Consider the following 21,703-nt stretch of genomic DNA (forward strand, 5'->3'; position numbering starts at 1 on the left):
CCTACAAATTACAAAAAGTATATCACATTGTCGAAGAGATGCATGTTTAGTGTTGTTTTAACGTTGGATATATAAGGAACTTAGACAATATCATCAAAATTGATTCCGTTTCATGGTTGCTAAATTAGTGTTGATCAACATTTAACAATTGGCCTACTTTTGTTTGTAATTTAGCCGTTGAAATACAGGTGCTAACCCAACATGTTAGAATTGCCAGTGAAGAAAAGTAAAGTTACCTTCAGGTTTTAGGAACCTCTCTTGCCAATCCTAAGAACTGCTTCAATTTTAGAAAAAGAAACTCTTCTGATTATCTTTGACACGTTCTAAAGGATTAGGAAAAAGATAAAAAGCAGCTTACGGCCATACCTCTCTGGTTCCGCCCGATCTCGTCTGATCTCGGAAGCTAAGCAGAGCAGGGCCTGGTTAGTACCTGGATGGAAGACCGCCTGGGAATCCCAGGTGCCGTAAGCTTTTTCACTTCTCTCTGAAAGCCGCCGAGCGCCGCAGATTGTACACCTACAAATTACAAAAAGTATATCACATTGTCGAAGAGATGCATGTTTAGTGTTGTTTTAACGTTGGATATATAAGGAACTTAGACAATATCATCAAAATTGATTCCGTTTCATGGTTGCTAAATTAGTGTTGATCAACATTTAACAATTGGCCTACTTTTGTTTGTAATTTAGCCGTTGAAATACAGGTGCTAACCCAACATGTTAGAATTGCCAGTGAAGAAAAGTAAAGTTACCTTCAGGTTTTAGGAACCTCTCTTGCCAATCCTAAGAACTGCTTCAATTTTAGAAAAAGAAACTCTTTTGATTATCTTTGACACGTTTTAAAGGATTAGGAAAAAGATAAAAAGCAGCTTACGACCATACCTCTCTGGTTCCGCCCGATCTCATCTGATCTCGGAAGCTAAGCAGAGCAGGGCCTGGTTAGTACCTGGATGGAAGACCGCCTGGGAATCCCAGGTGCCGTAAGCTTTTTCACTTCTCTCTGAAAGCCGCCGAGCGCCGCAGATTGTACACCTACAAATTACAAAAAGTATATCACATTGTCGAAGAGATGCATGTTTAGTGTTGTTTTAACGTTGGATATATAAGGAACTTAGACAATATCATCAAAATTGATTCCGTTTCATGGTTGCTAAATTAGTGTTGATCAACATTTAACAATTGGCATACTTTTGTTTGTAATTTAGCCGTTGAAATACAGGTGCTAACCCAACATGTTAGAATTGCCAGTGAAGAAAAGTAAAGTTACCTTCAGGTTTTAGGAACCTCTCTTGCCAATCCTAAGAACTGCTTCAATTTTAGAAAAAGAAACTTTTCTGATTATCTTTGACACGTTCTAAAGGATTAGGAAAAAGATATTAAAGCAGCTTACGGCCATACCTCTCTGGTTCCGCCCGATCTCGTCTGATCTCGGAAGCTAAGCAGAGCAGGGCCTGGTTAGTACCTGGATGGAAGACCGCCTGGGAATCCCAGGTGCCGTAAGCTTTTTCACTTCTCTCTCCGAAAGCCGCCCAGCGCCGCAGATTGTACACCTACACAATTGTAAAAAGTATTTCACATTGTAGAAGAGATGCAATAGGAAGAAGATGAAAGGTGGCTTAAGTCCATACCATCGTCAGGCCATTTGAGGTGGCGGGGACTGCAATGGCCATCCACCGATTGGCTGGGACTCCTGGGCGGGTCTTCTCTAGTCCATCCAATTTTCGGCATAGGATGTCACAGCCTTCTTTGCATACCCTTATTTAACCCACACAAAGATGCCAACGGCAGGCGTGACATAATTTTTTGACGCATTATAAAGGATTAGGAAAAAGATAAAAAGCAGCTTACGGCCATACCTCTCTGGTTCCGCCCGATCTCGTCTGATCTCGGAAGCTAAGCAGAGCAGGGCCTGGTTAGTACCTGGATGGAAGACCGCCTGGGAATCCCAGGTGCCGTAAGCTTTTTCACTTCTCTCTGAAAGCCGCCGAGCGCCGCAGATTGTACACCTACAAATTACAAAAAGTATATCACATTGTCGAAGAGATGCATGTTTAGTGTTGTTTTAACGTTGGATATATAAGGAACTTAGACAATATCATCAAAATTGATTCCGTTTCATGGTTGCTAAATTAGTGTTGATCAACATTTAACAATTGGCCTACTTTTGTTTGTAATTTAGCCGTTGAAATACAGGTGCTAACCCAACATGTTAGAATTGCCAGTGAAGAAAAGTAAAGTTACCTTCAGGTTTTAGGAACCTCTCTTGCCAATCCTAAGAACTGCTTCAATTTTAGAAAAAGAAACTCTTCTGATTATCTTTGACACGTTCTAAAGGATTAGGAAAAAGATAAAAAGCAGCTTACGGCCATACCTCTCTGGTTCCGCCCGATCTCGTCTGATCTCGGAAGCTAAGCAGAGCAGGGCCTGGTTAGTACCTGGATGGAAGACCGCCTGGGAATCCCAGGTGCCGTAAGCTTTTTCACTTCTCTCTGAAAGCCGCCGAGCGCCGCAGATTGTACACCTACAAATTACAAAAAGTATATCACATTGTCGAAGAGATGCATGTTTAGTGTTGTTTTAACGTTGGATATATAAGGAACTTAGACAATATCATCAAAATTGATTCCGTTTCATGGTTGCTAAATTAGTGTTGATCAACATTTAACAATTGGCCTACTTTTGTTTGTAATTTAGCCGTTGAAATACAGGTGCTAACCCAACATGTTAGAATTGCCAGTGAAGAAAAGTAAAGTTACCTTCAGGTTTTAGGAACCTCTCTTGCCAATCCTAAGAACTGCTTCAATTTTAGAAAAAGAAACTCTTTTGATTATCTTTGACACGTTTTAAAGGATTAGGAAAAAGATAAAAAGCAGCTTACGACCATACCTCTCTGGTTCCGCCCGATCTCATCTGATCTCGGAAGCTAAGCAGAGCAGGGCCTGGTTAGTACCTGGATGGAAGACCGCCTGGGAATCCCAGGTGCCGTAAGCTTTTTCACTTCTCTCTGAAAGCCGCCGAGCGCCGCAGATTGTACACCTACAAATTACAAAAAGTATATCACATTGTCGAAGAGATGCATGTTTAGTGTTGTTTTAACGTTGGATATATAAGGAACTTAGACAATATCATCAAAATTGATTCCGTTTCATGGTTGCTAAATTAGTGTTGATCAACATTTAACAATTGGCATACTTTTGTTTGTAATTTAGCCGTTGAAATACAGGTGCTAACCCAACATGTTAGAATTGCCAGTGAAGAAAAGTAAAGTTACCTTCAGGTTTTAGGAACCTCTCTTGCCAATCCTAAGAACTGCTTCAATTTTAGAAAAAGAAACTTTTCTGATTATCTTTGACACGTTCTAAAGGATTAGGAAAAAGATATTAAAGCAGCTTACGGCCATACCTCTCTGGTTCCGCCCGATCTCGTCTGATCTCGGAAGCTAAGCAGAGCAGGGCCTGGTTAGTACCTGGATGGAAGACCGCCTGGGAATCCCAGGTGCCGTAAGCTTTTTCACTTCTCTCTCCGAAAGCCGCCCAGCGCCGCAGATTGTACACCTACACAATTGTAAAAAGTATTTCACATTGTAGAAGAGATGCAATAGGAAGAAGATGAAAGGTGGCTTAAGTCCATACCATCGTCAGGCCATTTGAGGTGGCGGGGACTGCAATGGCCATCCACCGATTGGCTGGGACTCCTGGGCGGGTCTTCTCTAGTCCATCCAATTTTCGGCATAGGATGTCACAGCCTTCTTTGCATACCCTTATTTAACCCACACAAAGATGCCAACGGCAGGCGTGACATAATTTTTTGACGCATTATAAAGGATTAGGAAAAAGATAAAAAGCAGCTTACGGCCATACCTCTCTGGTTCCGCCCGATCTCGTCTGATCTCGGAAGCTAAGCAGAGCAGGGCCTGGTTAGTACCTGGATGGAAGACCGCCTGGGAATCCCAGGTGCCGTAAGCTTTTTCACTTCTCTCTGAAAGCCGCCGAGCGCCGCAGATTGTACACCTACAAATTACAAAAAGTATATCACATTGTCGAAGAGATGCATGTTTAGTGTTGTTTTAACGTTGGATATATAAGGAACTTAGACAATATCATCAAACTTGATTCCGTTTCATGGTTGCTAAATTAGTGTTGATCAACATTTAACAATTGGCCTACTTTTGTTTGTAATTTAGCCGTTGAAATACAGGTGCTAACCCAACATGTTAGAATTGCCAGTGAAGAAAAGTAAAGTTACCTTCAGGTTTTAGGAACCTCTCTTGCCAATCCTAAGAACTGCTTCAATTTTAGAAAAAGAAACTCTTCTGATTATCTTTGACACGTTTTAAAGGATTAGGAAAAAGATAAAAAGCAGCGTACGGCCATACCTCTCTGGTTCCGCCCGATTTCGTCTGATCTCGGAAGCTAAGCAGAGCAGGGCCTGGTTAGTACCTGGATGGAAGACCGCCTGGGAATCCCAGGTGCCGTAAGCTTTTCACTTCTCTCTGAAAGCCGCCGAGCGCCGCAGATTGTACACCTACAAATTACAAAAAGTATATCACATTGTCGAAGAGATGCATGTTTAGTGTTGTTTTAACGTTGGATATATAAGGAACTTAGACAATATCATCAAAATTGATTCCGTTTCATGGTTGCTAAATTAGTGTTGATCAACATTTAACAATTGGCCTACTTTTGTTTGTAATTTAGCCGTTGAAATACAGGTGCTAACCCAACATGTTAGAATTGCCAGTGAAGAAAAGTAAAGTTACCTTCAGGTTTTAGGAACCTCTCTTGCCAATCCTAAGAACTGCTTCAATTTTAGAAAAAGAAACTCTTCTGATTATCTTTGACACGTTCTAAAGGATTAGGAAAAAGATAAAAAGCAGCTTACGGCCATACCTCTCTGGTTCCGCCCGATCTCGTCTGATCTCGGAAGCTAAGCAGAGCAGGGCCTGGTTAGTACCTGGATGGAAGACCGCCTGGGAATCCCAGGTGCCGTAAGCTTTTTCACTTCTCTCTGAAAGCCGCCGAGCGCCGCAGATTGTACACCTACAAATTACAAAAAGTATATCACATTGTCGAAGAGATGCATGTTTAGTGTTGTTTTAACGTTGGATATATAAGGAACTTAGACAATATCATCAAAATTGATTCCGTTTCATGGTTGCTAAATTAGTGTTGATCAACATTTAACAATTGGCCTACTTTTGTTTGTAATTTAGCCGTTGAAATACAGGTGCTAACCCAACATGTTAGAATTGCCAGTGAAGAAAAGTAAAGTTACCTTCAGGTTTTAGGAACCTCTCTTGCCAATCCTAAGAACTGCTTCAATTTTAGAAAAAGAAACTCTTCTGATTATCTTTGACACGTTTTAAAGGATTAGGAAAAAGATAAAAAGCAGCGTACGGCCATACCTCTCTGGTTCCGCCCGATTTCGTCTGATCTCGGAAGCTAAGCAGAGCAGGGCCTGGTTAGTACCTGGATGGAAGACCGCCTGGGAATCCCAGGTGCCGTAAGCTTTTTCACTTCTCTCTGAAAGCCGCCGAGCGCCGCAGATTGTACACCTACAAATTACAAAAAGTATATCACATTGTCGAAGAGATGCATGTTTAGTGTTGTTTTAACGTTGGATATTTAAGGAACTTAGACAATATCATCAAAATTGATTCCGTTTCATGGTTGCTAAATTAGTGTTGATCAACATTTAACAATTGGCCTACTTTTGTTTGTAATTTAGCCGTTGAAATACAGGTGCTAACCCAACATGTTAGAATTGCCAGTGAAGAAAAGTAAAGTTACCTTCAGGTTTTAGGAACCTCTCTTGCCAATCCTAAGAACTGCTTCAATTTTAGAAAAAGAAACTCTTCTGATTATCTTTGACACGTTTTAAAGGATTAGGAAAAAGATAAAAAGCAGCTTACGACCATACCTCTCTGGTTCCGCCCGATCTCATCTGATCTCGGAAGCTAAGCAGAGCAGGGCCTGGTTAGTACCTGGATGGAAGACCGCCTGGGAATCCCAGGTGCCGTAAGCTTTTTCACTTTTCTCTGAAAGCCGCCGAGCGCCGCAGATTGTACACCTACAAATTACAAAAAGTATATCACATTGTCGAAGAGATGCATGTTTAGTGTTGTTTTAACGTTGGATATATAAGGAACTTAGACAATATCATCAAAATTGATTCCGTTTCATGGTTGCTAAATTAGTGTTGATCAACATTTAACAATTGGCATACTTTTGTTTGTAATTTAGCCGTTGAAATACAGGTGCTAACCCAACATGTTAGAATTGCCAGTGAAGAAAAGTAAAGTTACCTTCAGGTTTTAGGAACCTCTCTTGCCAATCCTAAGAACTGCTTCAATTTTAGAAAAAGAAACTCTTCTGATTATCTTTGACACGTTTTAAAGGATTAGGAAAAAGATAAAAAGCAGCTTACGGCCATACCTCTCTGGTTCCGCCCGATCTCGTCTGATCTCGGAAGCTAAGCAGAGCAGGGCCTGGTTAGTACCTGGATGGAAGACCGCCTGGGAATCCCAGGTGCCGTAAGCTTTTTCACTTCTCTCTCCGAAAGCCGCCCAGCGCCGCAGATTGTACACCTACACAATTGTAAAAAGTATTTCACATTGTAGAAGAGATGCAATAGGAAGAAGATGAAAGGTGGCTTACGTCCATACCATCGTCAGGCCATTTGAGGTGGCGGGGACTGCAATGGCCATCCACCGATTGGCTGGGACTCCTGGGCGGGTCTTCTCTAGTCCATCCAATTTTCGGCATAGGATATCACAGCCTTCTTTGCATACCCTTATTTAACCCACACAAAGATGCCAACGGCAGGCGTGACATAATTTTTTGACGCATTATAAAGGATTAGGAAAAAGATAAAAAGCAGCTTACGGCCATACCTCTCTGGTTCCGCCCGATCTCGTCTGATCTCGGAAGCTAAGCAGAGCAGGGCCTGGTTAGTACCTGGATGGAAGACCGCCTGGGAATCCCAGGTGCCGTAAGCTTTTTCACTTCTCTCTGAAAGCCGCCGAGCGCCGCAGATTGTACACCTACAAATTACAAAAAGTATATCACATTGTCGAAGAGATGCATGTTTAGTGTTGTTTTAACGTTGGATATATAAGGAACTTAGACAATATCATCAAAATTGATTCCGTTTCATGGTTGCTAAATTAGTGTTGATCAACATTTAACAATTGGCCTACTTTTGTTTGTAATTTAGCCGTTGAAATACAGGTGCTAACCCAACATGTTAGAATTGCCAGTGAAGAAAAGTAAAGTTACCTTCAGGTTTTAGGAACCTCTCTTGCCAATCCTAAGAACTGCTTCAATTTTAGAAAAAGAAACTCTTCTGATTATCTTTGACACGTTCTAAAGGATTAGGAAAAAGATAAAAAGCAGCTTACGGCCATACCTCTCTGGTTCCGCCCGATCTCGTCTGATCTCGGAAGCTAAGCAGAGCAGGGCCTGGTTAGTACCTGGATGGAAGACCGCCTGGGAATCCCAGGTGCCGTAAGCTTTTTCACTTCTCTCTGAAAGCCGCCGAGCGCCGCAGATTGTACACCTACAAATTACAAAAAGTATATCACATTGTCGAAGAGATGCATGTTTAGTGTTGTTTTAACGTTGGATATATAAGGAACTTAGACAATATCATCAAAATTGATTCCGTTTCATGGTTGCTAAATTAGTGTTGATCAACATTTAACAATTGGCCTACTTTTGTTTGTAATTTAGCCGTTGAAATACAGGTGCTAACCCAACATGTTAGAATTGCCAGTGAAGAAAAGTAAAGTTACCTTCAGGTTTTAGGAACCTCTCTTGCCAATCCTAAGAACTGCTTCAATTTTAGAAAAAGAAACTCTTTTGATTATCTTTGACACGTTTTAAAGGATTAGGAAAAAGATAAAAAGCAGCTTACGACCATACCTCTCTGGTTCCGCCCGATCTCATCTGATCTCGGAAGCTAAGCAGAGCAGGGCCTGGTTAGTACCTGGATGGAAGACCGCCTGGGAATCCCAGGTGCCGTAAGCTTTTTCACTTCTCTCTGAAAGCCGCCGAGCGCCGCAGATTGTACACCTACAAATTACAAAAAGTATATCACATTGTCGAAGAGATGCATGTTTAGTGTTGTTTTAACGTTGGATATATAAGGAACTTAGACAATATCATCAAAATTGATTCCGTTTCATGGTTGCTAAATTAGTGTTGATCAACATTTAACAATTGGCATACTTTTGTTTGTAATTTAGCCGTTGAAATACAGGTGCTAACCCAACATGTTAGAATTGCCAGTGAAGAAAAGTAAAGTTACCTTCAGGTTTTAGGAACCTCTCTTGCCAATCCTAAGAACTGCTTCAATTTTAGAAAAAGAAACTTTTCTGATTATCTTTGACACGTTCTAAAGGATTAGGAAAAAGATATTAAAGCAGCTTACGGCCATACCTCTCTGGTTCCGCCCGATCTCGTCTGATCTCGGAAGCTAAGCAGAGCAGGGCCTGGTTAGTACCTGGATGGAAGACCGCCTGGGAATCCCAGGTGCCGTAAGCTTTTTCACTTCTCTCTCCGAAAGCCGCCCAGCGCCGCAGATTGTACACCTACACAATTGTAAAAAGTATTTCACATTGTAGAAGAGATGCAATAGGAAGAAGATGAAAGGTGGCTTAAGTCCATACCATCGTCAGGCCATTTGAGGTGGCGGGGACTGCAATGGCCATCCACCGATTGGCTGGGACTCCTGGGCGGGTCTTCTCTAGTCCATCCAATTTTCGGCATAGGATGTCACAGCCTTCTTTGCATACCCTTATTTAACCCACACAAAGATGCCAACGGCAGGCGTGACATAATTTTTTGACGCATTATAAAGGATTAGGAAAAAGATAAAAAGCAGCTTACGGCCATACCTCTCTGGTTCCGCCCGATCTCGTCTGATCTCGGAAGCTAAGCAGAGCAGGGCCTGGTTAGTACCTGGATGGAAGACCGCCTGGGAATCCCAGGTGCCGTAAGCTTTTTCACTTCTCTCTGAAAGCCGCCGAGCGCCGCAGATTGTACACCTACAAATTACAAAAAGTATATCACATTGTCGAAGAGATGCATGTTTAGTGTTGTTTTAACGTTGGATATATAAGGAACTTAGACAATATCATCAAACTTGATTCCGTTTCATGGTTGCTAAATTAGTGTTGATCAACATTTAACAATTGGCCTACTTTTGTTTGTAATTTAGCCGTTGAAATACAGGTGCTAACCCAACATGTTAGAATTGCCAGTGAAGAAAAGTAAAGTTACCTTCAGGTTTTAGGAACCTCTCTTGCCAATCCTAAGAACTGCTTCAATTTTAGAAAAAGAAACTCTTCTGATTATCTTTGACACGTTTTAAAGGATTAGGAAAAAGATAAAAAGCAGCGTACGGCCATACCTCTCTGGTTCCGCCCGATTTCGTCTGATCTCGGAAGCTAAGCAGAGCAGGGCCTGGTTAGTACCTGGATGGAAGACCGCCTGGGAATCCCAGGTGCCGTAAGCTTTTCACTTCTCTCTGAAAGCCGCCGAGCGCCGCAGATTGTACACCTACAAATTACAAAAAGTATATCACATTGTCGAAGAGATGCATGTTTAGTGTTGTTTTAACGTTGGATATATAAGGAACTTAGACAATATCATCAAAATTGATTCCGTTTCATGGTTGCTAAATTAGTGTTGATCAACATTTAACAATTGGCCTACTTTTGTTTGTAATTTAGCCGTTGAAATACAGGTGCTAACCCAACATGTTAGAATTGCCAGTGAAGAAAAGTAAAGTTACCTTCAGGTTTTAGGAACCTCTCTTGCCAATCCTAAGAACTGCTTCAATTTTAGAAAAAGAAACTCTTCTGATTATCTTTGACACGTTCTAAAGGATTAGGAAAAAGATAAAAAGCAGCTTACGGCCATACCTCTCTGGTTCCGCCCGATCTCGTCTGATCTCGGAAGCTAAGCAGAGCAGGGCCTGGTTAGTACCTGGATGGAAGACCGCCTGGGAATCCCAGGTGCCGTAAGCTTTTTCACTTCTCTCTGAAAGCCGCCGAGCGCCGCAGATTGTACACCTACAAATTACAAAAAGTATATCACATTGTCGAAGAGATGCATGTTTAGTGTTGTTTTAACGTTGGATATATAAGGAACTTAGACAATATCATCAAAATTGATTCCGTTTCATGGTTGCTAAATTAGTGTTGATCAACATTTAACAATTGGCCTACTTTTGTTTGTAATTTAGCCGTTGAAATACAGGTGCTAACCCAACATGTTAGAATTGCCAGTGAAGAAAAGTAAAGTTACCTTCAGGTTTTAGGAACCTCTCTTGCCAATCCTAAGAACTGCTTCAATTTTAGAAAAAGAAACTCTTCTGATTATCTTTGACACGTTTTAAAGGATTAGGAAAAAGATAAAAAGCAGCGTACGGCCATACCTCTCTGGTTCCGCCCGATTTCGTCTGATCTCGGAAGCTAAGCAGAGCAGGGCCTGGTTAGTACCTGGATGGAAGACCGCCTGGGAATCCCAGGTGCCGTAAGCTTTTTCACTTCTCTCTGAAAGCCGCCGAGCGCCGCAGATTGTACACCTACAAATTACAAAAAGTATATCACATTGTCGAAGAGATGCATGTTTAGTGTTGTTTTAACGTTGGATATTTAAGGAACTTAGACAATATCATCAAAATTGATTCCGTTTCATGGTTGCTAAATTAGTGTTGATCAACATTTAACAATTGGCCTACTTTTGTTTGTAATTTAGCCGTTGAAATACAGGTGCTAACCCAACATGTTAGAATTGCCAGTGAAGAAAAGTAAAGTTACCTTCAGGTTTTAGGAACCTCTCTTGCCAATCCTAAGAACTGCTTCAATTTTAGAAAAAGAAACTCTTCTGATTATCTTTGACACGTTTTAAAGGATTAGGAAAAAGATAAAAAGCAGCTTACGACCATACCTCTCTGGTTCCGCCCGATCTCATCTGATCTCGGAAGCTAAGCAGAGCAGGGCCTGGTTAGTACCTGGATGGAAGACCGCCTGGGAATCCCAGGTGCCGTAAGCTTTTTCACTTTTCTCTGAAAGCCGCCGAGCGCCGCAGATTGTACACCTACAAATTACAAAAAGTATATCACATTGTCGAAGAGATGCATGTTTAGTGTTGTTTTAACGTTGGATATATAAGGAACTTAGACAATATCATCAAAATTGATTCCGTTTCATGGTTGCTAAATTAGTGTTGATCAACATTTAACAATTGGCATACTTTTGTTTGTAATTTAGCCGTTGAAATACAGGTGCTAACCCAACATGTTAGAATTGCCAGTGAAGAAAAGTAAAGTTACCTTCAGGTTTTAGGAACCTCTCTTGCCAATCCTAAGAACTGCTTCAATTTTAGAAAAAGAAACTTTTCTGATTATCTTTGACACGTTCTAAAGGATTAGGAAAAAGATATTAAAGCAGCTTACGGCCATACCTCTCTGGTTCCGCCCGATCTCGTCTGATCTCGGAAGCTAAGCAGAGCAGGGCCTGGTTAGTACCTGGATGGAAGACCGCCTGGGAATCCCAGGTGCCGTAAGCTTTTTCACTTCTCTCTCCGAAAGCCGCCCAGCGCCGCAGATTGTACACCTACACAATTGTAAAAAGTATTTCACATTGTAGAAGAGATGCAATAGGAAGAAGATGAAAGGTGGCTTACGTCCATACCATCGTCAGGCCATTTGAGGTGGCGGGGACTGCAATGGCCATCCACCGATTGGCTGGGACTCCTGGGCGGGTCTTCTCTAGTCCATCCAATTTTCGGCATAGGATGTCACAGCCTTCTTTGCATACCCTTATTTAACCCACACAAAGATGCCAACGGCAGGCGTGACATAATTTTTTGACGCATTATAAAGGATTAGGAAAAAGATAAAAAGCAGCTTACGGCCATACCTCTCTGGTTCCGCCCGATCTCGTCTGATCTCGGAAGCTAAGCAGAGCAGGGCCTGGTTAGTACCTGGATGGAAGACCGCCTGGGAATCCCAGGTGCCGTAAGCTTTTTCACTTCTCTCTGAAAGCCGCCGAGCGCCGCAGATTGTACACCTACAAATTACAAAAAGTATATCACATTGTCGAAGAGATGCATGTTTAGTGTTGTTTTAACGTTGGATATATAAGGAACTTAGACAATATCATCAAAATTGATTCCGTTTCATGGTTGCTAAATTAGTGTTGATCAACATTTAACAATTGGCCTACTTTTGTTTGTAATTTAGCCGTTGAAATACAGGTGCTAACCCAACATGTTAGAATTGCCAGTGAAGAAAAGTAAAGTTACCTTCAGGTTTTAGGAACCTCTCTTGCCAATCCTAAGAACTGCTTCAATTTTAGAAAAAGAAACTCTTCTGATTATCTTTGACACGTTTTAAAGGATTAGGAAAAAGATAAAAAGCAGCTTACGGCCATACCTCTCTGGTTCCGCCCGATCTCGTCTGATCTCGGAAGCTAAGCAGAGCAGGGCCTGGTTAGTACCTGGATGGAAGACCGCCTGGGAATCCCAGGTGCCGTAAGCTTTTTCACTTCTCTCTCCGAAAGCCGCCCAGCGCCGCAGATTGTACACCTACACAATTGTAAAAAGTATTTCACATTGTAGAAGAGATGCAATAGGAAGAAGATGAAAGGTGGCTTACGTCCATACCATCGTCAGGCCATTTGAGGTGGCGGGGACTGCAATGGCCATCCACCGATTGGCTGGGACTCCTGGGCGGGTCTTCTCTAGTCCATCCAATTTTCGGCATAGGATATCACAGCCTTCTTTGCATACCCTTATTTAACCCACACAAAGATGCCAACGGCAGGCGTGACATAATTTTTTGACGCATTATAAAGGATTAGGAAAAAGATAAAAAGCAGCTTACGGCCATACCTCTCTGGTTCCGCCCGATCTCGTCTGATCTCGGAAGCTAAGCAGAGCAGGGCCTGGTTAGTACCTGGATGGAAGACCGCCTGGGAATCCCAGGTGCCGTAAGCTTTTTCACTTCTCTCTGAAAGCCGCCGAGCGCCGCAGATTGTACACCTACAAATTACAAAAAGTATATCACATTGTCGAAGAGATGCATGTTTAGTGTTGTTTTAACGTTGGATATATAAGGAACTTAGACAATATCATCAAAATTGATTCCGTTTCATGGTTGCTAAATTAGTGTTGATCAACATTTAACAATTGGCCTACTTTTGTTTGTAATTTAGCCGTTGAAATACAGGTGCTAACCCAACATGTTAGAATTGCCAGTGAAGAAAAGTAAAGTTACCTTCAGGTTTTAGGAACCTCTCTTGCCAATCCTAAGAACTGCTTCAATTTTAGAAAAAGAAACTCTTCTGATTATCTTTGACACGTTCTAAAGGATTAGGAAAAAGATAAAAAGCAGCTTACGGCCATACCTCTCTGGTTCCGCCCGATCTCGTCTGATCTCGGAAGCTAAGCAGAGCAGGGCCTGGTTAGTACCTGGATGGAAGACCGCCTGGGAATCCCAGGTGCCGTAAGCTTTTTCACTTCTCTCTGAAAGCCGCCGAGCGCCGCAGATTGTACACCTACAAATTACAAAAAGTATATCACATTGTCGAAGAGATGCATGTTTAGTGTTGTTTTAACGTTGGATATATAAGGAACTTAGACAATATCATCAAAATTGATTCCGTTTCATGGTTGCTAAATTAGTGTTGATCAACATTTAACAATTGGCCTACTTTTGTTTGTAATTTAGCCGTTGAAATACAGGTGCTAACCCAACATGTTAGAATTGCCAGTGAAGAAAAGTAAAGTTACCTTCAGGTTTTAGGAACCTCTCTTGCCAATCCTAAGAACTGCTTCAATTTTAGAAAAAGAAACTCTTCTGATTATCTTTGACACGTTTTAAAGGATTAGGAAAAAGATAAAAAGCAGCGTACGGCCATACCTCTCTGGTTCCGCCCGATTTCGTCTGATCTCGGAAGCTAAGCAGAGCAGGGCCTGGTTAGTACCTGGATGGAAGACCGCCTGGGAATCCCAGGTGCCGTAAGCTTTTTCACTTCTCTCTGAAAGCCGCCGAGCGCCGCAGATTGTACACCTACAAATTACAAAAAGTATATCACATTGTCGAAGAGATGCATGTTTAGTGTTGTTTTAACGTTGGATATATAAGGAACTTAGACAATATCATCAAAATTGATTCCGTTTCATGGTTGCTAAATTAGTGTTGATCAACATTTAACAATTGGCCTACTTTTGTTTGTAATTTAGCCGTTGAAATACAGGTGCTAACCCAACATGTTAGAATTGCCAGTGAAGAAAAGTAAAGTTACCTTCAGGTTTTAGGAACCTCTCTTGCCAATCCTAAGAACTGCTTCAATTTTAGAAAAAGAAACTCTTCTGATTATCTTTGACACGTTTTAAAGGATTAGGAAAAAGATAAAAAGCAGCTTACGACCATACCTCTCTGGTTCCGCCCGATCTCATCTGATCTCGGAAGCTAAGCAGAGCAGGGCCTGGTTAGTACCTGGATGGAAGACCGCCTGGGAATCCCAGGTGCCGTAAGCTTTTTCACTTCTCTCTGAAAGCCGCCGAGCGCCGCAGATTGTACACCTACAAATTACAAAAAGTATATCACATTGTCGAAGAGATGCATGTTTAGTGTTGTTTTAACGTTGGATATATAAGGAACTTAGACAATATCATCAAAATTGATTCCGTTTCATGGTTGCTAAATTAGTGTTGATCAACATTTAACAATTGGCATACTTTTGTTTGTAATTTAGCCGTTGAAATACAGGTGCTAACCCAACATGTTAGAATTGCCAGTGAAGAAAAGTAAAGTTACCTTCAGGTTTTAGGAACCTCTCTTGCCAATCCTAAGAACTGCTTCAATTTTAGAAAAAGAAACTTTTCTGATTATCTTTGACACGTTCTAAAGGATTAGGAAAAAGATATTAAAGCAGCTTACGGCCATACCTCTCTGGTTCCGCCCGATCTCGTCTGATCTCGGAAGCTAAGCAGAGCAGGGCCTGGTTAGTACCTGGATGGAAGACCGCCTGGGAATCCCAGGTGCCGTAAGCTTTTTCACTTCTCTCTCCGAAAGCCGCCCAGCGCCGCAGATTGTACACCTACACAATTGTAAAAAGTATTTCACATTGTAGAAGAGATGCAATAGGAAGAAGATGAAAGGTGGCTTAAGTCCATACCATCGTCAGGCCATTTGAGGTGGCGGGGACTGCAATGGCCATCCACCGATTGGCTGGGACTCCTGGGCGGGTCTTCTCTAGTCCATCCAATTTTCGGCATAGGATGTCACAGCCTTCTTTGCATACCCTTATTTAACCCACACAAAGATGCCAACGGCAGGCGTGACATAATTTTTTGACGCATTATAAAGGATTAGGAAAAAGATAAAAAGCAGCTTACGGCCATACCTCTCTGGTTCCGCCCGATCTCGTCTGATCTCGGAAGCTAAGCAGAGCAGGGCCTGGTTAGTACCTGGATGGAAGACCGCCTGGGAATCCCAGGTGCCGTAAGCTTTTTCACTTCTCTCTGAAAGCCGCCGAGCGCCGCAGATTGTACACCTACAAATTACAAAAAGTATATCACATTGTCGAAGAGATGCATGTTTAGTGTTGTTTTAACGTTGGATATATAAGGAACTTAGACAATATCATCAAACTTGATTCCGTTTCATGGTTGCTAAATTAGTGTTGATCAACATTTAACAATTGGCCTACTTTTGTTTGTAATTTAGCCGTTGAAATACAGGTGCTAACCCAACATGTTAGAATTGCCAGTGAAGAAAAGTAAAGTTACCTTCAGGTTTTAGGAACCTCTCTTGCCAATCCTAAGAACTGCTTCAATTTTAGAAAAAGAAACTCTTCTGATTATCTTTGACACGTTTTAAAGGATTAGGAAAAAGATAAAAAGCAGCGTACGGCCATACCTCTCTGGTTCCGCCCGATTTCGTCTGATCTCGGAAGCTAAGCAGAGCAGGGCCTGGTTAGTACCTGGATGGAAGACCGCCTGGGAATCCCAGGTGCCGTAAGCTTTTTCACTTCTCTCTGAAAGCCGCCGAGCGCCGCAGATTGTACACCTACAAATTACAAAAAGTATATCACATTGTCGAAGAGATGCATGTTTAGTGTTGTTTTAACGTTGGATATATAAGGAACTTAGACAATATCATCAAAATTGATTCCGTTTCATGGTTGCTAAATTAGTGTTGATCAACATTTAACAATTGGCCTACTTTTGTTTGTAATTTAGCCGTTGAAATACAGGTGCTAACCCAACATGTTAGAATTGCCAGTGAAGAAAAGTAAAGTTACCTTCAGGTTTTAGGAACCTCTCTTGCCAATCCTAAGAACTGCTTCAATTTTAGAAAAAGAAACTCTTCTGATTATCTTTGACACGTTTTAAAGGATTAGGAAAAAGATAAAAAGCAGCTTACGACCATACCTCTCTGGTTCCGCCCGATCTCATCTGATCTCGGAAGCTAAGCAGAGCAGGGCCTGGTTAGTACCTGGATGGAAGACCGCCTGGGAATCCCAGGTGCCGTAAGCTTTTTCACTTCTCTCTGAAAGCCGCCGAGCGCCGCAGATTGTACACCTACAAATTACAAAAAGTATATCACATTGTCGAAGAGATGCATGTTTAGTGTTGTTTTAACGTTGGATATATAAGGAACTTAGACAATATCATCAAAATTGATTCCGTTTCATGGTTGCTAAATTAGTGTTGATCAACATTTAACAATTGGCCTACTTTTGTTTGTAATTTAGCCGTTGAAATACAGGTGCTAACCCAACATGTTAGAATTGCCAGTGAAGAAAAGTAAAGTTACCTTCAGGTTTTAGGAACCTCTCTTGCCAATCCTAAGAACTGCTTCAATTTTAGAAAAAGAAACTCTTCTGATTATCTTTGACACGTTCTAAAGGATTAGGAAAAAGATAAAAAGCAGCTTACGGCCATACCTCTCTGGTTCCGCCCGATCTCGTCTGATCTCGGAAGCTAAGCAGAGCAGGGCCTGGTTAGTACCTGGATGGAAGACCGCCTGGGAATCCCAGGTGCCGTAAGCTTTTTCACTTCTCTCTGAAAGCCGCCGAGCGCCGCAGATTGTACACCTACAAATTACAAAAAGTATATCACATTGTCGAAGAGATGCATGTTTAGTGTTGTTTTAACGTTGGATATATAAGGAACTTAGACAATATCATCAAAATTGATTCCGTTTCATGGTTGCTAAATTAGTGTTGATCAACATTTAACAATTGGCCTACTTTTGTTTGTAATTTAGCCGTTGAAATACAGGTGCTAACCCAACATGTTAGAATTGCCAGTGAAGAAAAGTAAAGTTACCTTCAGGTTTTAGGAACCTCTCTTGCCAATCCTAAGAACTGCTTCAATTTTAGAAAAAGAAACTCTTCTGATTATCTTTGACACGTTTTAAAGGATTAGGAAAAAGATAAAAAGCAGCGTACGGCCATACCTCTCTGGTTCCGCCCGATTTCGTCTGATCTCGGAAGCTAAGCAGAGCAGGGCCTGGTTAGTACCTGGATGGAAGACCGCCTGGGAATCCCAGGTGCCGTAAGCTTTTTCACTTCTCTCTGAAAGCCGCCGAGCGCCGCAGATTGTACACCTACAAATTACAAAAAGTATATCACATTGTCGAAGAGATGCATGTTTAGTGTTGTTTTAACGTTGGATATTTAAGGAACTTAGACAATATCATCAAAATTGATTCCGTTTCATGGTTGCTAAATTAGTGTTGATCAACATTTAACAATTGGCCTACTTTTGTTTGTAATTTAGCCGTTGAAATACAGGTGCTAACCCAACATGTTAGAATTGCCAGTGAAGAAAAGTAAAGTTACCTTCAGGTTTTAGGAACCTCTCTTGCCAATCCTAAGAACTGCTTCAATTTTAGAAAAAGAAACTCTTCTGATTATCTTTGACACGTTTTAAAGGATTAGGAAAAAGATAAAAAGCAGCTTACGACCATACCTCTCTGGTTCCGCCCGATCTCATCTGATCTCGGAAGCTAAGCAGAGCAGGGCCTGGTTAGTACCTGGATGGAAGACCGCCTGGGAATCCCAGGTGCCGTAAGCTTTTTCACTTCTCTCTGAAAGCCGCCGAGCGCCGCAGATTGTACACCTACAAATTACAAAAAGTATATCACATTGTCGAAGAGATGCATGTTTAGTGTTGTTTTAACGTTGGATATATAAGGAACTTAGACAATATCATCAAAATTGATTCCGTTTCATGGTTGCTAAATTAGTGTTGATCAACATTTAACAATTGGCATACTTTTGTTTGTAATTTAGCCGTTGAAATACAGGTGCTAACCCAACATGTTAGAATTGCCAGTGAAGAAAAGTAAAGTTACCTTCAGGTTTTAGGAACCTCTCTTGCCAATCCTAAGAACTGCTTCAATTTTAGAAAAAGAAACTTTTCTGATTATCTTTGACACGTTCTAAAGGATTAGGAAAAAGATATTAAAGCAGCTTACGGCCATACCTCTCTGGTTCCGCCCGATCTCGTCTGATCTCGGAAGCTAAGCAGAGCAGGGCCTGGTTAGTACCTGGATGGAAGACCGCCTGGGAATCCCAGGTGCCGTAAGCTTTTTCACTTCTCTCTCCGAAAGCCGCCCAGCGCCGCAGATTGTACACCTACACAATTGTAAAAAGTATTTCACATTGTAGAAGAGATGCAATAGGAAGAAGATGAAAGGTGGCTTACGTCCATACCATCGTCAGGCCATTTGAGGTGGCGGGGACTGCAATGGCCATCCACCGATTGGCTGGGACTCCTGGGCGGGTCTTCTCTAGTCCATCCAATTTTCGGCATAGGATGTCACAGCCTTCTTTGCATACCCTTATTTAACCCATACAAAGATGCCAACGGCAGGCGTGACATAATTTTTTGACGCATTATAAAGGATTAGGAAAAAGATAAAAAGCAGCTTACGGCCATACCTCTCTGGTTCCGCCCGATCTCGTCTGATCTCGGAAGCTAAGCAGAGCAGGGCCTGGTTAGTACCTGGATGGAAGACCGCCTGGGAATCCCAGGTGCCGTAAGCTTTTTCACTTCTCTCTGAAAGCCGCCGAGCGCCGCAGATTGTACACCTACAAATTACAAAAAGTATATCACATTGTCGAAGAGATGCATGTTTAGTGTTGTTTTAACGTTGGATATATAAGGAACTTAGACAATATCATCAAAATTGATTCCGTTTCATGGTTGCTAAATTAGTGTTGATCAACATTTAACAATTGGCCTACTTTTGTTTGTAATTTAGCCGTTGAAATACAGGTGCTAACCCAACATGTTAGAATTGCCAGTGAAGAAAAGTAAAGTTACCTTCAGGTTTTAGGAACCTCTCTTGCCAATCCTAAGAACTGCTTCAATTTTAGAAAAAGAAACTCTTCTGATTATCTTTGACACGTTTTAAAGGATTAGGAAAAAGATAAAAAGCAGCGTACGGCCATACCTCTCTGGTTCCGCCCGATTTCGTCTGATCTCGGAAGCTAAGCAGAGCAGGGCCTGGTTAGTACCTGGATGGAAGACCGCCTGGGAATCCCAGGTGCCGTAAGCTTTTTCACTTCTCTCTGAAAGCCGCCGAGCGCCGCAGATTGTACACCTACAAATTACAAAAAGTATATCACATTGTCGAAGAGATGCATGTTTAGTGTTGTTTTAACGTTGGATATATAAGGAACTTAGACAATATCATCAAAATTGATTCCGTTTCATGGTTGCTAAATTAGTGTTGATCAACATTTAACAATTGGCCTACTTTTGTTTGTAATTTAGCCGTTGAAATACAGGTGCTAACCCAACATGTTAGAATTGCAAGTGAAGAAAAGTAAAGTTACCTTCAGGTTTTAGGAACCTCTCTTGCCAATCCTAAGAACTGCTTCAATTTTAGAAAAAGAAACTCTTCTGATTATCTTTGACACGTTTTAAAGGATTAGGAAAAAGATAAAAAGCAGCTTACGACCATACCTCTCTGGTTCCGCCCGATCTCATCTGATCTCGGAAGCTAAGCAGAGCAGGGCCTGGTTAGTACCTGGATGGAAGACCGCCTGGGAATCCCAGGTGCCGTAAGCTTTTTCACTTCTCTCTGAAAGCCGCCGAGCGCCGCAGATTGTACACCTACAAATTACAAAAAGTATATCACATTGTCGAAGAGATGCATGTTTAGTGTTGTTTTAACGTTGGATATATAAGGAACTTAGACAATATCATCAAAATTGATTCCGTTTCATGGTTGCTAAATTAGTGTTGATCAACATTTAACAATTGGCATACTTTTGTTTGTAATTTAGCCGTTGAAATACAGGTGCTAACCCAACATGTTAGAATTGCCAGTGAAGAAAAGTAAAGTTACCTTTAGGTTTTAGGAACCTCTCTTGCCAATCCTAAGAACTGCTTCAATTTTAGAAAAAGAAACTTTTCTGATTATCTTTGACACGTTCTAAAGGATTAGGAAAAAGATATTAAAGCAGCTTACGGCCATACCTCTCTGGTTCCGCCCGATCTCGTCTGATCTCGGAAGCTAAGCAGAGCAGGGCCTGGTTAGTACCTGGATGGAAGACCGCCTGGGAATCCCAGGTGCCGTAAGCTTTTTCACTTCTCTCTCCGAAAGCCGCCCAGCGCCGCAGATTGTACACCTACACAATTGTAAAAAGTATTTCACATTGTAGAAGAGATGCAATAGGAAGAAGATGAAAGGTGGCTTACGTCCATACCATCGTCAGGCCATTTGAGGTGGCGGGGACTGCAATGGCCATCCACCGATTGGCTGGGACTCCTGGGCGGGTCTTCTCTAGTCCATCCAATTTTCGGCATAGGATGTCACAGCCTTCTTTGCATACCCTTATTTAACCCACACAAAGATGCCAACGGCAGGCGTGACATAATTTTTTGACGCATTATAAAGGATTAGGAAAAAGATAAAAAGCAGCTTACGGCCATACCTCTCTGGTTCCGCCCGATCTCGTCTGATCTCGGAAGCTAAGCAGAGCAGGGCCTGGTTAGTACCTGGATGGAAGACCGCCTGGGAATCCCAGGTGCCGTAAGCTTTTTCACTTCTCTCTGAAAGCCGCCGAGCGCCGCAGATTGTACACCTACAAATTACAAAAAGTATATCACATTGTCGAAGAGATGCATGTTTAGTGTTGTTTTAACGTTGGATATATAAGGAACTTAGACAATATCATCAAAATTGATTCCGTTTCATGGTTGCTAAATTAGTGTTGATCAACATTTAACAATTGGCCTACTTTTGTTTGTAATTTAGCCGTTGAAATACAGGTGCTAACCCAACATGTTAGAATTGCCAGTGAAGAAAAGTAAAGTTACCTTCAGGTTTTAGGAACCTCTCTTGCCAATCCTAAGAACTGCTTCAATTTTAGAAAAAGAAACTCTTCTGATTATCTTTGACACGTTTTAAAGGATTAGGAAAAAGATAAAAAGCAGCTTACGGCCATACCTCTCTGGTTCCGCCCGATCTCGTCTGATCTCGGAAGCTAAGCAGAGCAGGGCCTGGTTAGTACCTGGATGGAAGACCGCCTGGGAATCCCAGGTGCCGTAAGCTTTTCACTTCTCTCTGAAAGCTGCCGAGCGCCGCAGATTGTACACCTACAAATTACAAAAAGTACATCACATTGTCGAAGAGATGCATGTTTAGTGTTGTTTTAACGTTGG

The 21,703-nt window shown here is 41.8% G+C and overlaps 43 non-coding genes across 43 annotated transcripts; all 43 read left to right on the forward strand.

The window, feature by feature from the left end:
- Positions 1–352: 352 nt before the first annotated feature.
- LOC134112521 (5S ribosomal RNA) lies at positions 353–471 on the forward strand. Its single transcript, XR_009945853.1, has one exon. It is a non-coding gene; the product is annotated as a 5S ribosomal RNA (ribosomal RNA).
- Positions 472–867: 396 nt separating this feature from the next.
- Positions 868–986, forward strand: LOC134112419 (5S ribosomal RNA). The gene has a single exon (XR_009945755.1). It is a non-coding gene; the product is annotated as a 5S ribosomal RNA (ribosomal RNA).
- Positions 987–1,383: 397 nt separating this feature from the next.
- Positions 1,384–1,502, forward strand: LOC134112522 (5S ribosomal RNA). Its single transcript, XR_009945854.1, has one exon. It is a non-coding gene; the product is annotated as a 5S ribosomal RNA (ribosomal RNA).
- Positions 1,503–1,841: 339 nt separating this feature from the next.
- LOC134112523 (5S ribosomal RNA) lies at positions 1,842–1,960 on the forward strand. The gene has a single exon (XR_009945855.1). It is a non-coding gene; the product is annotated as a 5S ribosomal RNA (ribosomal RNA).
- A 396-nt stretch (positions 1,961–2,356) lies between these two features.
- On the forward strand, positions 2,357–2,475 carry LOC134112524 (5S ribosomal RNA). The gene has a single exon (XR_009945856.1). It is a non-coding gene; the product is annotated as a 5S ribosomal RNA (ribosomal RNA).
- A 396-nt stretch (positions 2,476–2,871) lies between these two features.
- LOC134112420 (5S ribosomal RNA) lies at positions 2,872–2,990 on the forward strand. The gene has a single exon (XR_009945756.1). It is a non-coding gene; the product is annotated as a 5S ribosomal RNA (ribosomal RNA).
- Positions 2,991–3,387: 397 nt separating this feature from the next.
- On the forward strand, positions 3,388–3,506 carry LOC134112525 (5S ribosomal RNA). The gene has a single exon (XR_009945857.1). It is a non-coding gene; the product is annotated as a 5S ribosomal RNA (ribosomal RNA).
- Positions 3,507–3,845: 339 nt separating this feature from the next.
- LOC134112187 (5S ribosomal RNA) lies at positions 3,846–3,964 on the forward strand. The gene has a single exon (XR_009945526.1). It is a non-coding gene; the product is annotated as a 5S ribosomal RNA (ribosomal RNA).
- A 396-nt stretch (positions 3,965–4,360) lies between these two features.
- LOC134112477 (5S ribosomal RNA) lies at positions 4,361–4,479 on the forward strand. The gene has a single exon (XR_009945813.1). It is a non-coding gene; the product is annotated as a 5S ribosomal RNA (ribosomal RNA).
- A 395-nt stretch (positions 4,480–4,874) lies between these two features.
- On the forward strand, positions 4,875–4,993 carry LOC134112188 (5S ribosomal RNA). The gene has a single exon (XR_009945527.1). It is a non-coding gene; the product is annotated as a 5S ribosomal RNA (ribosomal RNA).
- Positions 4,994–5,389: 396 nt separating this feature from the next.
- Positions 5,390–5,508, forward strand: LOC134112478 (5S ribosomal RNA). Its single transcript, XR_009945814.1, has one exon. It is a non-coding gene; the product is annotated as a 5S ribosomal RNA (ribosomal RNA).
- A 396-nt stretch (positions 5,509–5,904) lies between these two features.
- On the forward strand, positions 5,905–6,023 carry LOC134112421 (5S ribosomal RNA). The gene has a single exon (XR_009945757.1). It is a non-coding gene; the product is annotated as a 5S ribosomal RNA (ribosomal RNA).
- A 396-nt stretch (positions 6,024–6,419) lies between these two features.
- LOC134112189 (5S ribosomal RNA) lies at positions 6,420–6,538 on the forward strand. The gene has a single exon (XR_009945528.1). It is a non-coding gene; the product is annotated as a 5S ribosomal RNA (ribosomal RNA).
- Positions 6,539–6,877: 339 nt separating this feature from the next.
- Positions 6,878–6,996, forward strand: LOC134112190 (5S ribosomal RNA). Its single transcript, XR_009945529.1, has one exon. It is a non-coding gene; the product is annotated as a 5S ribosomal RNA (ribosomal RNA).
- A 396-nt stretch (positions 6,997–7,392) lies between these two features.
- On the forward strand, positions 7,393–7,511 carry LOC134112191 (5S ribosomal RNA). Its single transcript, XR_009945530.1, has one exon. It is a non-coding gene; the product is annotated as a 5S ribosomal RNA (ribosomal RNA).
- Positions 7,512–7,907: 396 nt separating this feature from the next.
- Positions 7,908–8,026, forward strand: LOC134112422 (5S ribosomal RNA). The gene has a single exon (XR_009945758.1). It is a non-coding gene; the product is annotated as a 5S ribosomal RNA (ribosomal RNA).
- A 397-nt stretch (positions 8,027–8,423) lies between these two features.
- Positions 8,424–8,542, forward strand: LOC134112193 (5S ribosomal RNA). Its single transcript, XR_009945532.1, has one exon. It is a non-coding gene; the product is annotated as a 5S ribosomal RNA (ribosomal RNA).
- A 339-nt stretch (positions 8,543–8,881) lies between these two features.
- On the forward strand, positions 8,882–9,000 carry LOC134112194 (5S ribosomal RNA). Its single transcript, XR_009945533.1, has one exon. It is a non-coding gene; the product is annotated as a 5S ribosomal RNA (ribosomal RNA).
- Positions 9,001–9,396: 396 nt separating this feature from the next.
- LOC134112479 (5S ribosomal RNA) lies at positions 9,397–9,515 on the forward strand. Its single transcript, XR_009945815.1, has one exon. It is a non-coding gene; the product is annotated as a 5S ribosomal RNA (ribosomal RNA).
- Positions 9,516–9,910: 395 nt separating this feature from the next.
- LOC134112195 (5S ribosomal RNA) lies at positions 9,911–10,029 on the forward strand. Its single transcript, XR_009945534.1, has one exon. It is a non-coding gene; the product is annotated as a 5S ribosomal RNA (ribosomal RNA).
- A 396-nt stretch (positions 10,030–10,425) lies between these two features.
- LOC134112480 (5S ribosomal RNA) lies at positions 10,426–10,544 on the forward strand. Its single transcript, XR_009945816.1, has one exon. It is a non-coding gene; the product is annotated as a 5S ribosomal RNA (ribosomal RNA).
- A 396-nt stretch (positions 10,545–10,940) lies between these two features.
- On the forward strand, positions 10,941–11,059 carry LOC134112423 (5S ribosomal RNA). The gene has a single exon (XR_009945759.1). It is a non-coding gene; the product is annotated as a 5S ribosomal RNA (ribosomal RNA).
- Positions 11,060–11,456: 397 nt separating this feature from the next.
- Positions 11,457–11,575, forward strand: LOC134112196 (5S ribosomal RNA). The gene has a single exon (XR_009945535.1). It is a non-coding gene; the product is annotated as a 5S ribosomal RNA (ribosomal RNA).
- Positions 11,576–11,914: 339 nt separating this feature from the next.
- LOC134112197 (5S ribosomal RNA) lies at positions 11,915–12,033 on the forward strand. Its single transcript, XR_009945536.1, has one exon. It is a non-coding gene; the product is annotated as a 5S ribosomal RNA (ribosomal RNA).
- Positions 12,034–12,429: 396 nt separating this feature from the next.
- On the forward strand, positions 12,430–12,548 carry LOC134112198 (5S ribosomal RNA). The gene has a single exon (XR_009945537.1). It is a non-coding gene; the product is annotated as a 5S ribosomal RNA (ribosomal RNA).
- Positions 12,549–12,887: 339 nt separating this feature from the next.
- On the forward strand, positions 12,888–13,006 carry LOC134112199 (5S ribosomal RNA). The gene has a single exon (XR_009945538.1). It is a non-coding gene; the product is annotated as a 5S ribosomal RNA (ribosomal RNA).
- Positions 13,007–13,402: 396 nt separating this feature from the next.
- On the forward strand, positions 13,403–13,521 carry LOC134112200 (5S ribosomal RNA). Its single transcript, XR_009945539.1, has one exon. It is a non-coding gene; the product is annotated as a 5S ribosomal RNA (ribosomal RNA).
- Positions 13,522–13,917: 396 nt separating this feature from the next.
- On the forward strand, positions 13,918–14,036 carry LOC134112481 (5S ribosomal RNA). Its single transcript, XR_009945817.1, has one exon. It is a non-coding gene; the product is annotated as a 5S ribosomal RNA (ribosomal RNA).
- Positions 14,037–14,432: 396 nt separating this feature from the next.
- LOC134112424 (5S ribosomal RNA) lies at positions 14,433–14,551 on the forward strand. Its single transcript, XR_009945760.1, has one exon. It is a non-coding gene; the product is annotated as a 5S ribosomal RNA (ribosomal RNA).
- Positions 14,552–14,948: 397 nt separating this feature from the next.
- On the forward strand, positions 14,949–15,067 carry LOC134112201 (5S ribosomal RNA). Its single transcript, XR_009945540.1, has one exon. It is a non-coding gene; the product is annotated as a 5S ribosomal RNA (ribosomal RNA).
- A 339-nt stretch (positions 15,068–15,406) lies between these two features.
- On the forward strand, positions 15,407–15,525 carry LOC134112202 (5S ribosomal RNA). Its single transcript, XR_009945541.1, has one exon. It is a non-coding gene; the product is annotated as a 5S ribosomal RNA (ribosomal RNA).
- A 396-nt stretch (positions 15,526–15,921) lies between these two features.
- Positions 15,922–16,040, forward strand: LOC134112482 (5S ribosomal RNA). The gene has a single exon (XR_009945818.1). It is a non-coding gene; the product is annotated as a 5S ribosomal RNA (ribosomal RNA).
- A 396-nt stretch (positions 16,041–16,436) lies between these two features.
- Positions 16,437–16,555, forward strand: LOC134112425 (5S ribosomal RNA). The gene has a single exon (XR_009945761.1). It is a non-coding gene; the product is annotated as a 5S ribosomal RNA (ribosomal RNA).
- Positions 16,556–16,951: 396 nt separating this feature from the next.
- On the forward strand, positions 16,952–17,070 carry LOC134112204 (5S ribosomal RNA). Its single transcript, XR_009945543.1, has one exon. It is a non-coding gene; the product is annotated as a 5S ribosomal RNA (ribosomal RNA).
- Positions 17,071–17,466: 396 nt separating this feature from the next.
- LOC134112484 (5S ribosomal RNA) lies at positions 17,467–17,585 on the forward strand. The gene has a single exon (XR_009945820.1). It is a non-coding gene; the product is annotated as a 5S ribosomal RNA (ribosomal RNA).
- Positions 17,586–17,981: 396 nt separating this feature from the next.
- LOC134112426 (5S ribosomal RNA) lies at positions 17,982–18,100 on the forward strand. The gene has a single exon (XR_009945762.1). It is a non-coding gene; the product is annotated as a 5S ribosomal RNA (ribosomal RNA).
- A 397-nt stretch (positions 18,101–18,497) lies between these two features.
- Positions 18,498–18,616, forward strand: LOC134112205 (5S ribosomal RNA). Its single transcript, XR_009945544.1, has one exon. It is a non-coding gene; the product is annotated as a 5S ribosomal RNA (ribosomal RNA).
- Positions 18,617–18,955: 339 nt separating this feature from the next.
- LOC134112206 (5S ribosomal RNA) lies at positions 18,956–19,074 on the forward strand. The gene has a single exon (XR_009945545.1). It is a non-coding gene; the product is annotated as a 5S ribosomal RNA (ribosomal RNA).
- A 396-nt stretch (positions 19,075–19,470) lies between these two features.
- On the forward strand, positions 19,471–19,589 carry LOC134112485 (5S ribosomal RNA). Its single transcript, XR_009945821.1, has one exon. It is a non-coding gene; the product is annotated as a 5S ribosomal RNA (ribosomal RNA).
- A 396-nt stretch (positions 19,590–19,985) lies between these two features.
- LOC134112427 (5S ribosomal RNA) lies at positions 19,986–20,104 on the forward strand. The gene has a single exon (XR_009945763.1). It is a non-coding gene; the product is annotated as a 5S ribosomal RNA (ribosomal RNA).
- Positions 20,105–20,501: 397 nt separating this feature from the next.
- LOC134112207 (5S ribosomal RNA) lies at positions 20,502–20,620 on the forward strand. The gene has a single exon (XR_009945546.1). It is a non-coding gene; the product is annotated as a 5S ribosomal RNA (ribosomal RNA).
- A 339-nt stretch (positions 20,621–20,959) lies between these two features.
- LOC134112208 (5S ribosomal RNA) lies at positions 20,960–21,078 on the forward strand. The gene has a single exon (XR_009945547.1). It is a non-coding gene; the product is annotated as a 5S ribosomal RNA (ribosomal RNA).
- A 396-nt stretch (positions 21,079–21,474) lies between these two features.
- On the forward strand, positions 21,475–21,593 carry LOC134112209 (5S ribosomal RNA). The gene has a single exon (XR_009945548.1). It is a non-coding gene; the product is annotated as a 5S ribosomal RNA (ribosomal RNA).
- The last annotated feature ends 110 nt before the right edge of the window (positions 21,594–21,703 follow it).

This window comes from Pungitius pungitius, unplaced genomic scaffold, assembly GCF_949316345.1.
Source record: "Pungitius pungitius unplaced genomic scaffold, fPunPun2.1 scaffold_46, whole genome shotgun sequence".
NCBI classification, from domain to species: domain Eukaryota; kingdom Metazoa; phylum Chordata; class Actinopteri; order Perciformes; family Gasterosteidae; genus Pungitius; species Pungitius pungitius.